This window comes from Nesoenas mayeri (genome assembly GCF_963082525.1).
Source record: "Nesoenas mayeri genome assembly, chromosome: 1".
Lineage (NCBI taxonomy): Eukaryota > Metazoa > Chordata > Aves > Columbiformes > Columbidae > Nesoenas > Nesoenas mayeri.
Window position 1 is genome coordinate 184714615 of NC_137541.1, and position 17149 is coordinate 184731763.

The following is a 17149-nucleotide window of genomic DNA, read 5'->3' on the forward strand; positions in this document are numbered from 1 at the left end:
CAGTTCTTGTAGGGCCAAAATAAGAAATAGGTAGTGTCAATGAGAGCATCATGCTGAATTTTCACATGGACCTGTGAAAGTGGACAAAAATTAAAGTGATCCATAGCTGACAAACAGAATATTTAGAGTTACACTGAATATCACTGAAGAGAGCTTCAAGGCAGAGAAACTTCCTCCCTAGACAACTCTGGGAAAGATCACACAGTAGAGATCATAAAATCATAGAATCATTTCTGTTGGAAGAGACCCTCAGGATCATCAAGTCCAACCATAACCAAACTCTAGCACTACGCCATGTCCCTAAGAACCTTGTCTAAAATGTCTTTTAAACACCTCCAGGGATAGTGACTTCACCACTTCCCTGGGCAGCCTGTTCCAATGCCTGACAAGCCTTTCCGTGAAGAAGTTTTTCCTAATATCCAATCTAACCCCTTCCCTGGCGCAACTTGAGGCCATTTCCTCTCATCCTATCACTTGCTACTTGGGAGAAGAGACCAACACCCTCCATGCTACAACCTCCTTTCAGGTAGTTGTAGACAGCGATCAGGTCTCCCCTCAGCCTCCTTTTCTCCAGGCTGAACAGCCCCTGCTCCCTTAGCCACTCCTCATAAGTCTTGTGCTTCTTCTCTATTTTAAAATGCCTTTGAGTAAAGTTTAAGCAAACTGGTCATGGCGTTTTGATAATGGATATACTTGAACTTGCCTGATCACAGACACCACTGGATCTGGGGTCTCCTCATGACTGCTTACTCTGGACTTTTCTCCATGGCCATAACCAGGTTGTGCAACCCCTCAGTCTCACCACCCTTCCAGCATGCTGGATTGCTGACCCTTCCTCCTCCTTCTCAACATTTTTGATGGACACTTGAGTTGCAGCCCACAGAGACTTCATCTCAATTTCCATAAAGACTGCTTCTCGAGAAGTTCAATGGGTATTCCCACTTCATTTTTTTTCAAGACAAAAATTGTTGTAGGAGATAAAATAATTCATTTAATTTCTGAGAAGAGAGTTTTGAAACAACCTTCCTCCTGGCAGACAAGAAACACCTTTCCTTTCCATGTGCTCCCCTCTTCTTTCTTTCCATTCTCTCTTCCTTTTCCTCCTCCCTCACATTGATAAACCCATGCATGCTTATTTGCTTTATTGACTTTCTTCAGCAAAGAACTTTTCTTTCTTTTTTTTATACTGGTATTTTTTTATGCTTTCCCACATATTTTTAGAGCAATTTATATCCAGAAAGGAGCAGAAACATGAGGCCCCTCTTCTGATCATGACTTCATATCTATTACGCATGCAGCAGAATGTATATTCAGTTTTTTTCTGAATTACAAGATAGGAACAGACCTAATACTTTACCATGTGCAAATATGCCATACTAAGTAGGGAAGGAATTGCCTGCTTCTTCACTGTAAACCTTTGTCAAGATTTGATGAAGAGTGAACACAAGTGAACATCAGCAGAACTCCCCTCCCAGCTGTTCAGTCTCCATCATGAAGCTTTCTGGTTCTTCTGACTTCTCTCCGCAAGTTGCTCAAGGGACCTGGGGCTGTAGCTGCTCAAATTTGGCTCATTACACATTCTGTCAGGTCAAAACCTTGTTTCAATCAGAATGCAACTGCTGTAGGGTGAGATGCTATACCCAGGGTAACAATAACTTCAGCAGCTCTGTATTTCTGTTTCGGTGAAAGACCTTAGCCACCAAAAATAAAAGCAATGTTAGGCAGGCAGACTATAATGTAGTGAGTTGGCTTCTGATGCAAGGGTTCACTTGCACTCCTGATGTCAGTCATATAAATTCTGTGTTTCACAGAAGCTGAATAACAGCATTTTTTCTTTCTTATGCATCTTTGCATTTCTCATTCTAATAACTACGTGTAGCAGAAGTCTCAGTGACTAACACAAAAATCGAGGGCCGGGAGGAGGTGCAGTTTTTCTGGTGTAACTAGAGGTGAAAATCATGAGTAAGCTCATCAGAGCCAATTTTCATGTTTTACATAAACCTCTCAGCAGTATTCAATGCTTTTAGTAACTACTTGACTCTGATTTCTGGAGACTCACCCTTCTTTGCTAATCACGATTTCCAGGATTTGTATGTATACCTTGCAACAGACTGAGATACCCTTTTTATATCATGCTATTCGTGACGAGGCCATGCCATTCAATACATTCTACACAGCATTTCCTTTAATGCCTCTCAGTTTCATGTTGCATTGGTTTCAGTGATCTTGGAATCAGTTCTTGGAAAAGGGTTAGGAAGGCAGCACTGAGTTTATAGCTAGAGATAAGCTTAAGCTGCAATTGCTCAGTGTTTTTTTATGTAGGTTCCAGGGTGTAATAGCATCTAATAACTGGAGATAAAATGTCCTTCTGGGTTGTTTTTTGGCTGAAGTAATTCCTTATGTGGTGTTTGGATGGCTCCTTCAAACACATGATGCAGTTGTCTCAAGTAGTACAATTGTTGAGAAACAGTCGTTCTTAGACCACTAAGCTGTCCACAAGAGCAAATGTGGTGGTGGTGGTGATATATGAGGGCTTGGCTGTATTACCAACTTTCTCAGATTTTGATGGTTATATTGAGTTGCTAATCTGGTCTGCAGGTTTTATACATACATATTATGTATACTGTGTGTGTATGCGTGTATATGTGTATATACTCACGTTCTTTTCTGGAGGTTACCTTTTAGATGTCATCCATAGTGTCCAGGAAAATTATACTTGAATAGGCTATTGCACAGGGGGAGCACTAGCAGGGTAAAGATCATCAAATTTGTGGTAGGAATTGATATGGCAATCCAGGTTTCCAGTTCAAATGATGAACATGTCATCTTAGGTACAGGTTGAGCTTGGTGACAGAATTTATAAACTTATTTATAAATCCTTCTACAGGTATCCCATGAAAAGGCCAGCATCTTGCACGTCACCTTAACTCTCATGTCTCTGCTCATATTCTGGAGAAAATATGGGCTATTGAAATTAAAATTGTGAGTGAGGATAAAGCAAATAAGTTTTCCACTGCCCTCAGGATGATATGCTGTACACTGGTCCCATTCAAGTATATTCAAGTAGAGTTTTGATGCTCTCATGATCTGGGTTTTTGATTTACAAGCTAGTGATATGCTGCATAGCCAGAGAAGTATTGATGTGGAGGTGGTTTCTGTTATGTATTCTATGGCAGAAGACTGTTGTAGCTTGCAGAAAGTTATTACTAGAAGGTACTTAGTTAAGAAGGGGTGTTGGAGATGTTTCTGATTAACCTGGTAATTCTTCAGTACCAATCGCCTTGTCAGATAATATCAGTCTGCCTGGATTCCCTAATTTGTGTCTCTTTCAGTAGAACAACAGTGGATGAGATTCCAGGCTGTATAGCTTTTTTACCGTTGTTTGGGAAGTAACCTGAGGTTATTGTTGAACTCTAAGGTGAGGAGGCACATAGAATCATCCTTGACTTTCTCTTAGTAGCAGCAGATAGTTGTCCATTGTCCTCCTTGCCAGAGGTAGTTACTGAGGTTTAGGATTACCGTATTTCCTTCTCTGGGTTTTGACTTCACCACTGGTAAGCCACATCTGTGGGATCCAGTACTCAAGGGCTAGTCTTCTTCAAGGAAAGGAGGAGTGCTGAGAACAATACCATTTTAGGTATTTTGTGTGAGATTCATCTCACCAACTTCAGTTGTCAGAGAGTTTGATTTCTGCCATTCCAAAACAGGTTCACAAAGTAAGTGGGATCATCTTATCCCTTCTGTGTGCCTGCCTCTCTGGTTGACTCCACACAAAAATAGAAAAGCAGCTGAGATCACCCTTTGGAAGTGGAAAGGGGAAACCGTCATGTCCTTCAGGGTATGGACATGGCAAACTGTCAATTTATTGTGGTTTAACAACTTATTAATCATCTACCCAGCCATAGCAATTGATTGTGCGCGTGTTCCCAGCCCACCCAAGTTAAGTGCTCATTTTAATCATTCTCTAGGGACGCTCATTAGCCTGCGGTAACTTAATCAACTTGTCAGTATCTATTCAGACCTTAATTTCTCAAAGCACATGGTCATATTCAACAGCTTTGTTCCAGAAGGCCATCTAAATATTGGCTAATACTCTACACATAGACTGAGACACACAAAATTAAAAGAATGAGAGAATTAAGAGGTGTACAGTTTTTCTTCTTGTTCCAAGTAAAGAACAATGCAAATGTACAAAAGGAATACCATCTAACTTTCCTTTTGGTGTAAAGTTGACTTTCTGGAGGAAGAAAGGCAATAAAGCTATTAAAACTTTTTAAAAATCATAACAGTCACATGATATTTTTATTTGTTTTCAAACAGGAGCTGTGTGGCTCAGGGGAGGGACACGCTGACCTTTCACTTCTGTGATCTACAGTTCCAGTGCTGCTGCAGGCTTTAAGTGAAAATGAGCCTATTGGTCTCATCCAAACCCCAGCGCATGTTAGCCCACATTACAAAACACCAGAGAATTTGGCATGATCAGCAGTTTCTGCTCAAGAGAGGCCCAGGACTGTAATAGCTGAGGTGTTAGAGATCAGGGCTTGAGAATGTTGGTTGAATTATGTGGGAAAGCAAAATACTTGGTCTCTCGCTTTCATTAGGGCTGCATACACTTGCTCAAAATAAACACAGCATGTACAATAAAAAAAATATTTGTATCACACCAAACAATATTTATAAATAAAGCAAACAGCTGATTACCACGATTCATTCAAAGGTCACAGGCTGCTTTTTAAGCAGACATTGAGCTACACTGGTGAAGCAGTGTAACATCATTCTTATTTTACAGATGGAAAAACTGAGGCACACAGACACCTTCCCATCCAAGACCGCAGAGGAAATCTGTGGCAAGACCAGCACAGGCTCCTGATCACTGGAGTCTGCGTGTATCAGGGTTTGGGGAGGACCACAGAGTTCACTTGCACTCGCTCGCCTGTGGCAGAGCAGGAGCTGAAGAACATGCAAGCAAAAGGTCAGTGTATCCATTTCCTGAGCGACAAAGCTCCAGTCTGAAAAAAAAATATAAATGTAATTAAATATTCTGATTTTTTTTTTCAAATTTTAATTATTTCTTGACCCCAGAAGTCAGTTTTACACCAAGAAGAATTATATGCTACACACTGTTATTTACATAAATTTGCATTGTCTCTAATTTGGAAGGTTTAATAAGAAGAAAATCTGTAGATCACCAGAATCTCAGGCTGATGTTGTCCCCTTAGCACCATGTGATGACAAACTGTTGTAGCTGAAATAGGTGAATGTCCTCTTCTGCCTCTCTTTCCAGATTATTGTTTTTTCCTGAACTGATATACACATCACTTCCTCCTTACATCCTCTGAGCTGTAAACTAAATCAGACATTGTTCTGCGTCCTGGACTTTTGGCTATAAATGCAGGTGCTTGGAGAAAAATCAAGTGTCCAAGAGAAAGCAACCCAGACAAAGCAACACTTCTGTGCAGTGACAGAAGTGGCTTGCATGGGAGTGAACCCAGAGGAAAACCAGTCACTCCATGGCTGGGGACCTCCCTGAGTCTTCTGCAGGGCTGGAGACATCACCACATGTCCCCAGACTGTCAGTCCTGCAAATTATCTTCACCTCTCATTCCCAGGTGCCTGATCAAGTGCCTTGGTCTGCTTTAGGGGGCACCAGTTCTCTCCTCTACAACTTTCATACATTGAAGGTTGTCTTCTAACTTGTTGTTTGCTTTCTGCACAAACACTGTCTTATGAGTCTAGATCCCATGTGAACTCCTCTGCAGGTTCCTTAATTTAAAATAATGACTTGGACACTTGCCGCTTGCCACCCAGTTACCCTTCATTATGATGAATCCCATTAAGTGGAATTACTAGCCGAGGACACAGCCACTTTTACTAAGCACTAATCTGGTGTTTGCAACAGGATGGAGCTGCAGGACTGCTCAAGGTTTCCAAGTAACTCTGCAATCTTTGATCAGAGGACCATCCACTGGGGGCCAGAAAGGTGGGCTTTTCTTTAGAAATTGCACTGGACACCATATTTCAATAGTGTCTCTCATATGAGCTTTCTGCCTGCAAGGTATGGGACAGGAAGCAAAAGGGAGCCACAGAGGACTTGGTGCAGCAAATGTCAGGCTGGCTGTGGAGCGGATTCGGTCTCCAGCACGTATACTACTCCAGCATAGGTGTAGTAGTCACACAGCCACACAGCCACACAGCCTGAGCCACACAGCTCCTGTTTGAAAACAAATAAAAATACCATGTGACTGTTATGATTTTTAAAAAGTTTTAATAGCTTTATTGCCTTTCTTCCTCCAGAAAGTCAACTTTACACGTGATACTACTCCAGCTAAGAGTAGTATCTCTGGCTTGCAGTGTGAAGCACCAGCAGAAAATATTATGGGGGAGCCTCCAGGAAGAAGGCACATCAGAGAGAAGTCACCCTGTGACAAAGTTTCTTAGTGTTGAAACATCTTACCAACTGTGAAAGCCAAAGTGCAGTGGTAGTGTTAATGCTGCTCAGGTTAAATAACCCATTTTCTTCAGATGACCCTGGGGGAGTAGAACTCAGTTTGAACTAAAAAAAGTTTCCCAAAGGTGAGTTCATAGATCACAAAATGTGGTGATGGAAAGAATCTATTCAATCATCTATCCCATCTCTCTGCCAGTTCAGAATTACTCCCCATGATGTTTTTAACATAACTGCTTTTCTCATTAAAAATAAATAAATAAATAAATAAATAAATAAAAATATAATTTAAAAAAAAAAAAAAAGTTTGGGGGGGAGAAATACTCAGTCTATGAGATTTTCTATCAAAAACTGTTTAATTTCTTGACTAATTCTAGTGAGTGCTGCTACTTTGTTCAGAGTAATTCAGTGTGTGCCAGGATGAAGGGTAAACTAACATTTTCTGGAGGGATCCTTCCACCATCTGCAATATGCAGCAGTTGGAAAAATACTCCCAATATTTGGGTTGCATCTGCATTTTCTTAACTGTATTCATTTTTTCCTCTCTTTGAATAAGACTGAGGAGCTGTTCTTCCATGGTACTACTTTATGTGGTTATGGACCACTGGAAAGTGCTAGAAGTCCCCTGTTTCAAATATTACATGCAGATCGAGGCACACCTTTACTAAAATAATGGAAATAAGCCATGGATCTAAGAAGCGTTTTGGACAGTGCAGTTATGAAAGATATCATCCCATTTCACCATGGGGAAGAGGAGTACAAAGTCTCTAACTGACAATTCCACGAGTCTAACATTTTTTTCCCCCCTGAGTTTAATTTATGTTCTTATGTTGCAGAATCTGGATCTCTTTTAAATGTCTGGTTTGACACTGCAGCCTGTTTCACCCCTATCACAAATTTCTTATTGCTTTCTCAGAATCCAGGTGTCCTGAGGAGCTTGCAGGGCTCCTTGGTGATGTGGGTATTTGGGACAACATCGTCCATGCAAAAAAAAGTTCAGGAAACTGAAGACGACACATGTATTACTCAGAATATCCTGTTAACAAAGGTGAATGGTAACCCTTGTAGGGAGGAAGACTTGTCTCTGCTCACTCCGACATTGATGCTGCAGTGGGGATGGGCATCAGGAAGAGCCTGGCTTTGTATGGAGTCCACCCATTTAGGCTTTGGGACACCTCAGCCCGTGTGACAGACACTGCAGCCACTTCCACACTGCTGAGGTGTGAAACACTGGTTGTCAGTGTAACATCAGAACTGACAAAGCTGTATTTTGTCAACCTATAGTAACAAAAATCAAAAGGTATTTGTTCTGCTTATCTCTTGCATTCCTCCCAGTGAAATGGAAGAATGTGTACAAAGTGTCGTGCAACAAGCTGTCACATCAACTTCAAAAGCAATGCCCCACACAAGCAAATTTCCCTACTATACGGTCTTCAGATTTAAGATTATTTAATCAAAGGTGGGAGGATGTAAGAGATTGGTGCTGTTTATTTTGTTGTTGTTTGTTCTTTTGTGTTTTGTTTTGTTTTTTTCCAAAGAAAGTACTTCAGCTGTTTCCAGAATGGGCCTGAGTTTTGACAGCAGTATCTACCCACAGACACAAGGTATGAATTACTTAATTGTCTGTGAAGATTACAGGAGCCTTGTCATGTCTGACTCATTGGTAGCTATTTAAAAAGGAAAACCAAAAATTATTTGCAGGTTCTTTCGGAAAGTGGGCTATTCTAACTTTCCTTCATGTGCACATGGGTACTGCCATGTGTCTCCTGGCAGTACTGTGCCCATCCACACTGGTGTACAGCGCTTGGGCATCAGAATGTTAATAACCTTCCAAGAGACAGTGCAAAGAAATTGAAGAAAAGCTGGAAAATGTGATTTCCTGGGGGCAGGAGGACAAAAGAAGCAATTCAAGTATTTGGGTTAAAGGCTATTACTGTAGTACTAAGCATCTTTTCTTCATCTGATTTTATGTAGAAAACTTTCAGCATTTTCAGAATTGGCATTAAAATGAGCAAGACCAAATAATACTCAATTTTGTGTAGTCTCATACTGCTGATAATTGTTGAGGCCCTTTGTGGGATTCTGAACACAAAACTTACCTGTTGGATGTCATGGAACAGCAAAAGGGGCATAGCCTTGCTGATGAACCTACAATTTTGCACCAGTTCTAAGGCTCTTCTTCACTGGTATATTTTTTTCCTCTTCAGAAGAGGTAGATGTTATACTGGTACATGTTACCACTAGTGAAGGCAGAGCTACACTTGTGGTGTCACCAAAGTAACTGTGATTAAAAAAAAGAAACCTGTCTCTTTACATAGTTATAGTGGTACAAAAACTTCCTATTTATAGAGGGGGCATCATTCAGAAATTGGGCTGAAAGCCTCAGACAACCCCTTCTTGAGATTTCCAGTGCTTTGAGAGCTTTGCGAATATTATGTCTGAAAACAGTCTTCCTGTAGTATTTTGAGTTATTCCCCTTTCAGTCTCAGTACATAGCATGGAAGTGAGCAGAAGCTTCACAGCAAAAAGAAATAGCAATTGTTTACTTAATTATTGATCCTCTGAAAAAGCTTGGGGGGAAAAAGCACAGATGAGTTTCTCTCCTCTTCTCATTTTCTTCTTCTTCTTCTTCTTCTTTTCTGTTCTCTCCTCCTTTCCTTTCCTTTCCTTTCCTTTCCTTTCCTTTCCTTTCCTTTCCTTTCCTTTCCTTTCCTTTCCTTTCCTTTCCTTTCCTTTCCTTTCCTTTCCTTTCCTTTCCTTTCCTTTCCTTTCCTTTCCTTTCCTTTCCTTTCCTTCTTTCCTTCTTCCCTTCCCTTCCCTTCCCTTCCCTTCCCTTCCCTTCCCTTCCCTTCCCTTCCCTTCCCTTCCCTTCCCTTCCCTTCCCTTCCCTTCCCTTCCCTTCCCTTTCCTCTTCCCTTTCCTCTTCCCTTTCTTCCTTTCCTTTCCTGCCTCCTCCCTCGCTCCTCTCCTTCCCTCACCTTACTCCATACTCCTGCTGCCGAATCCCGCCCTCCTCGGCTCCCAGCCCTTCTCACTCCCCAAGGCCGCATCACTTTTTCCGCTTTTAATTCCTCCCACCTTTGCACGCACCCCCACCTCCCTCTAGTTTTCCTTCGGCCCCGCCGGCAGCCCCCCCCTGGCCGCCTCGCAGCGCGCACGGCGGTGCTGCCGGGCCCGGCCCCGCTCCGCTCCGCGCCCGCGCAGCCCCGTGGGCGACTCGAGAGCGCCACCCACTGGGAGGCATCGGGAACGGCGCCCCCGCGTAGCCCGTGCGTCTCGCCTGAAATGGCTCAAAGGCGAGGAGGGGCTGCGCTGCTCCGGGCGGGAGGGACAGCCGAGCCCCGCCATGGTCTAGGAAGTCTAATGCGTTCCGGAGTCGCTGGCGCTTCCCCCGCACCCCGTGCCCGCCACCCCGGGGGACGCAGCCCCGCGCTGCGCCCGGCTCCACAGCCCAGTGTGGATGACACTGCCGGGACTCCTGGGCTCCGCTGCAAGTTCCTGCTGTTTTTCTTGTGTAGGAACAAGGTTGCATGGATCATTTAAGTTACACGCATCCATGTTGCAGTACTGTGAGCTGGGCTGCACAGTGAAAAGTTGGTAAAAGCCCAAGCACTCTTGTTTCAGTCCAGGTTGGGGCACTGAGATCCTTCCTGGGTTGTCTGTTCCTACGCACTGGCTGAGCCCAGACCCAGCCTTTCCTTGCCCATGGGAGGGATCAGCCCAGGGGACACAGCAGGGCCAGGGCTTCAGGGAGGACAAGGAGAGGCACCAAGGGCTCTGGCTGCTGAGGTGCTCTCGGGCTGGGCCCACCAAATGGGTGGCAGCTCTCAGCTGTCATCTCTGCATGCCACACCTCCTCCACGGCAAAACAGCAATGCCTCCCACTGCTTCCCTGACGCTGAACAGTGGGCAGCAAACACATAGATATGTGCTGAACTAAATATCACGTAGCTGCTCATTTGGTGAACACTGTCCATTCTGTGCAGACAGTGGAGCAGGAACCTTCAGATGAAGATTTTGTAATTGTGGAGTGAAAAGCTTTCACATTATGCCTGTGCAAAATGGAGCGAATGGAAAACTGAACTCTGACAACTCTTATTTCTATTGCTTGCTTAATGCCACTACCATGGCAGGGCTCTTTGCACGCTGTCCTTCTGTACTGACCACAAACAAATAGAAGAGAGAAACCAGAACATACTGTGGTGAGGTGCAATCATAAAATAAGTTTTCCTAGAGCAGTTTTGGATGCTTTGCATGACATATTTATAGCACATGCAAATTTGCACATAACTAAACACAAATTTAGCAATCCCTGAATTGTCTGGATAGGCTCAAATGCCAGTGACTTCTAAGAAATGGTATACTCTGCTTAAAATTGTTAAAAATACTCAATTTCTAGCTGTGGTGGTCCATCAGATATTGCACGTTTAGCCTGGCATTGATCTAGGACCAAATATTTGGAGTTGGCTGTGGAGGAAACGTGCTTTAATGTTTGACAAATAAGCAGCTGTGCCTATTTGAAGCTGGTCAGAAGTTTGGAAGGTTAAAGTAGTCCCAAAATAAGGATTCATGAGTGCAGGTGCACTGCTCAAAGGTGAATGACAGCTGAAATTTATTACAGGGATTTAAAATAGGTTACCTAGATGATAGAACTGCTCAAAGCAAAAACAAACACCTGGAAAAAAATGTCCTAGACTTCTTTCCTATTTTAAATCTCAAGCTATTTCAAGCAACTAAAATAAAATGCAGGGCAGTTAGCGTGGTTTATTTAGGAAAAACTACTGAAAAATCATTAACATTTTTTTCAAATTTATTTTTTCAGTCTTGAGATTTCATCATTATTTAGTTTTTGGAAATGAAATAGTTCTACACATGCAATAAAAAGGGTGTGTGTGTGTGTGTGTGTACATTTTTATTACCTTACTGTAGTTTTCCTGGACTACTTTGCCCCATTTGTTAACATGAGCCTCATGTGCTGAGTGTAATGGGAAAATACTTTTACCAGATAGAATCATTGATACTTTCATGCTCAAGGTTTCTTTGCCAGTTCAGCTTCTTATTCACTAATTTCCTGATATAGCAAGTGTATCTTGTGCTTTAAACCTGGCATGCTGGTGGGAAACATCCTGATCCATTAGATGCTACTGTAGGAAGACCCAGCTGAAACAACAGAGTACACATTCAAGCAAGGGCTGCTCACATGAGTAAGGAATTGAGTCATCTGAGCCCAAAAAGACTGGTAAGGAGGAGGAAGCTGTTTCATCAAATGCCTGGTAGCAGGAGATGTAAATACATAACCCATACAAACAGGCTAATTTTGTGGATCATATGCACAGCAGTTGTGCTAAATTGGGTGGTGTTATTTGGAACGCACAACAGAAAAGAGAAGATGCATATGGAGATCTCTGAAACACAGATGCTGCAGAGCAGGATTTTGGGGTGGGTATATGAAATCACAGAGGTGCGAACAGTGTTAGTCCTTCACCTGAACCCAAAGTAGAGTATCTTAGCATAAAAAGTGAGCTTTTATAGGCGTAGAAACAGCACATGTGACATGCAAGCTGGTGACATAGCGTCATAGAATAGTTTGGGTTGGAAGGGACCTTCAAAGGTCATCCAGTCCAACCCCCTGCAATGAGCAGGGACATCTTCAACTAGATCAGGTTGCTCAGAGCCCTGTCCAGCCTGGCCTTGAATGTCTCCAGGGATGGAGCATCTACCACCTCTCTCTGGGCAACCTGGGCCAACATTTTACCACCCTCATTGTAAAAAATTTCTTCCTCGTGTCTACCCTAAATCTCTCCTTTTAGTTTAAAACCCATACCCATCATTGAGGAAGGGCAGCCATTTCTGGGCAGCAGGTTACCTTGCACCATCCTTGCTTCCCATGTCAGGGGCAGGAAGGCACATTTCATTCTATTATCTCGGATTCTCTGATTTTTGACTGCTGCACAGCAGACAAGACACACTGCAGAGAGCAGCTTGCACCCCAGCTCAAGGGCTGGTCACCATGGTGGGAGTCCACGAGCCACAAGGCCAGGAGAGCTGTGAATCCCCACCCAAGAGGCATGCCCAATGCTCATCATATCTTCTACCATGATTCGTCTTGATTAATGTATGATGAAACGGGACCTTTAGCCTCAAGCATGCCAAGGGGTAACTTGATATCAATGTGCATCTGCACTGGTCTCCTGAAAGTGGGTGAGTTGCACATTTTGCAATTAGGATGAGTTAATTGTATGTGCACAGACAGTTGCCACAGCTCAGCTGATGGGTGGTAACTTATTAGACCACAGTAATGTGAACACTTCAAATCATGAAACCATACCCATGGAGTTTGCAGGCTCGGGGCCTGAGAACACACTGCCCTGCCGTTCCATTGCACCGTCATCTCAAGGACAAGGAGAGGAGTTGAACACCTGTGATGTATAATCTGATGCAAGATGAAGTTTCCCAAGAGATTCTAAAATTTCTAGCCAGAATTTCAAAGAATTTAACACTGTTTTCTTTTTAACTGACCTTGACTTAAAATATTCATTTTAAGTGAGAATGTTTAGGAAAGAAAAAGTTCTGGAAATTTTCAGCATAAACACTAATTCTTGTAAAAAAACATGAAGAGTCATATACAGAAGGTATAAACTTCCCCTAAGTCTCTGGGTCTATTTCTTACCTGCAATGGATCTCTGCAGGCCTAGAGCCATCCAGAAGGGAACCTGTCCAATTTGGTGAAACTGTGGCCAGAGTATTTTTTAGATGTAATGTACTTTTAATCTACAGCACTTGCTGGTTTCTTAGAAGCTTGAAGAGAAAACTACCTGCCAAATGTTTTTGTTCCTTTGTACTTGGTCATTAGCTCTGTGCACACACATGTGACTGGGCAGAGAGAGTTGAAATCAGCCTGTTTTGGTTTTTTTTCAGAGCCTTTCCAGTGGCAACCCTGTCAGCAAACACTGATGATGTGAGCTTTGACCTGGTGAGCATAGCCCAGATTCTGGCCCTGGTGAAGTCAATGGGATCTTGCAGAGGATCTTCAGGATTTCAGTGCACTGAGCTAGATATGAGGGACATAGAAAGTCCTTGGGGAAGTTTGTCTTTTAAATGACTTTTAAATTAAACCGGAGATAAAACTGTTTGTGCCTGGGGCTAACTCCCTGCTGAAGGAACTGGAACACAGACCCTGTAATAGGGTGCTCATGTGTGAGAGCAGAGTGAGCAAAACTAGTAGAAGCAACTGTAGAAGCTATAGTAGATACACACACTAATATCTTTGTAGGGTTGGGTATAACACCTTTGTGTGCATCCCCTCTGTTTGTTGCTGCCTGCTGTTATGCTCAGTGTTACCCTTGAGAGCACAATGTTTTGGCAGACACCATGTTCTGCTCTCAGCAGAGCCCTTTTTCCCCTCTTCCCTTGAGGGAGTCACACTTGAAAGAAAGAACGGGAGAAAAAAAAGGGGAAAAAAGGAGATATCTGGTTCTGGCCCAACTTTCATGTTTTTTCTTCCCATTTCTAAATGAATTCTAAGATGAGACATCCCAGGCAAAATTTCAACCCAGGGCAGTTGTCTGCATTCACGCTAAGAACCAGTGAAAAAGTGTTTTGAGGTAGCCTTAATTATAGCTGTGAGAATGACACCAGTGTAACATTTAAAGTGTGAACATAAAATATGGCAAATCAATCAGAGTATGGAACCACACTCGGAAAGTATTCAGTAGATGATGTTCACGATCACACGTTAAAAAAAATTAAAAAAGAAAAAAAAATTACATGTGGAAATTCACTCCTCCAGCCAATGGAAAGAGATACTTTTCTATCTCATAGTCTACATAATTCCCTCACCTGCTGCCCAAATCACAGTTAAAATGAGCTTAATTTATCCCTTTGAAAAAAAAAAAAAAAGTTTTACAAGCCGTTATTCCTGTTCAGCAATCACAGAGACGTTAAATCTTACTGCAAAGAGGGGGGAAAATGCCTCTTCTCAGCATTACAGCTGCAGCTGTTTGACAGAAATAAGTGACTTCATAAACCCTCCTGATTTAGCAGCAGGAGAGCAGAGTTTTATGCTGTCTGCTGCACAGTCACGGGGGCTGAGAAAGCTCTGCAATCTTCACAAATGTTTCACCTCAGTTTATAAATACCTTGCTTCACCGTGTTAATGCCTCTTTTGCTTTGCTTTCCATTCACCTCCACTAGATCATCTACCAAGACCTTTTATTGCTTTTAAGTGACTGATCCCACTGGTCCCACATATTTTTCTTCTCTCTTTTTTTTTTTTTTTTTTTTTTTTTACTGGAAGATACCACACCTTCACCTTTCCATTGGTTTGTTGGCTTCTTACTCTTACAGTAAAATGCAGTAAAGATTTAGCAGGCTGTCTTTATTTGAAGCATAATCAGGCCATATACCTTCTCATGAAAGAGCCCATACTTAAACACTATATTTTCTCTGTCTCTCTCAAATATCCACTCCATAAAAAATTAACTGAAAACACATTTTCCTGAGCTGTGATGAAAACAGGGAGATTTCTGATGGTTGTCTTCTCAGTCTCCACCTTTCTGTATTCATTTTGAGACCTTATTGTTTAAGAATGAATTCCTGTTCCTCCAGATCAACTTCTGAAGATGTTCCCAGCTCATATTAACATGACTTCAGTATAAGTTTGATGTGAGAAGGCTATTCAGTCCTTTGCAGGAACACCGTCTCTATTGGGAAGTCTTCACTGATGTAAAGTCAGCAGGAACTCTTGCTACAGTAAAATATCCAGGATTCACCTTTCAAGTTATCTCTTATCTTTATAGGATGATTACAGCTCATAGGCCTTGCTGTTCCTTGGCCAAGCAGCCTGCTGTTTCACATTGCCAGGAGATTTTGGAGGATTTGTCTCAGGGCAAATCGGACTGAGATACAAGAATCTGAGGGGAAAACTGCCAGCGAACAAATGAGTTTCTCAATGATGGTCTTCAAACACTGCTGGGCTTCATGTAAGTCTTTCTCAAATTGTTGTCCCTCTCTTTGCAAAGCCATACGACTACAGATGTTTCTAAACTCAATGCTATCCTAAAAGCAAAAGCAGAAAGAAGTGAGTGAAAAATAATGCTCCCTAGGCTTTATAGGCATGATTTTCTAAGCAGAAACTTCATAACCACGAAAGTTCATCTCTGATTTACTGTGAAACATCTTTAGTTTTGAGATACCTGTAATGTAACCATTAAATAGTGCTGCAAGCCATCTTGGCAGGAAGCCTCGGGTAGCAGTTTCACCTGCTCACTTTTAAGGGGCACTTTGTTCCCCAGGCATCAGCAATATTTCATTTTTTTCTTTTAACTCTTTCTACCAGACAGAGCTTTACTAGTTGTCCTTATGCAAGTCGACTCCCCCTACCCTGATGGGTCAGGGGAGGGCCTCAGGGAAATGTTGTATCCAGACTTGAAAGCTCCCAATGAGTCCCAAAGGGACTTTGTGAGAGCAACCCTTGCTGAAGCATCCCTTCCATGCTTTGTCCTTCATCTGTGAGGTGACTGGGGTCACCTGCAAGGCAGGTGACCTCAGCACCTCTTCCAGTTGCACATCATAACAAATGATGAAGCCTTCCCAGACCATCAGACGTGGCATGGCCTGCAATGTGAGAAGTGCTGCTCTGACACCTGCCCATGCTAGGGGAAATGCTCTGCATGGGGCAAATGCATTCCTTAATCCAGTCAAACCAATGTCATATGTTACAGCTCATGGAAACCCCTCCTGATGTTTTTAGGAAAAAGCTAAGTGGAGCCAGTGCCCCTCTAAGCAACTATAGTGCTGCTGGCTGTAGGACCTTGTCTAGGGCAAGGGCAACATTCTGCTGCCATTGAGCTGGGCCAGCAGAGGTTTGTGAGCACTGTAAAGTGGTGCACATCTACTATGCACATTTATACAAATACTAAAAAAAACACGTCCCCCTCTACCACCGTCTGCTCCTACCTCTCCTTAAAAGAGGAGTAGGAGCAGATGGTAGAAGCAGAGTTTTAACTCACAATGGTTCCCCCAGCCTGGTTTACTCTAGGAAGTGGTTGTGTCCACACAAAGGAAGGAGGACCTCAATGGTGCGAAGGAGCACGTGGAGGTCAAGAGGACAAGACATCCTCTTCTGGAAGCAGAATTAGCCTCTGTCATCATAAAATTTATGTGCAAACATGGTCTTGGTCACAACCTATGTCTCTGCAGAGTCCCACATGCAATGAACACTCCAGGACAAGCTATAGGGGATGGATCAACCTTGTTCCATAGCATGTAGTACACACCAGATTTTGGCAGCTCTTGCCTCCTTCACTTGATATATTTACTCTGTAAGTAACAGCCCGTGCTTTTAGCTGTGAGAAAATTGAGTTTTAATGTTATTCTTAAAAGTATGAAGGTTCAGACTTGTTGTTGGTTTTACCTTTGTTATTAAAAACAACAGAGAAACCAGTTTTAAAACTCCATTTCACCTAGACAATCCCAGCTTCGTAATGGTAGCAACAAAAAGGGTTTGCATTTGAAGGATTAAAATGTGGTTTAACATCAAAACCAGCGCTGAATGACTGCCCCAGATAGAAGATGGAAAGTAGTAATTACAAAAATACCAAAACTAGCCATCCAGCACCATTCTTGGACCCTTAGGTATTGTACAATAGCAGTTGTGGGTCTGCTGTGGGCAAGGTGAACTCATCGCTCTGGTACGCCCCTGTG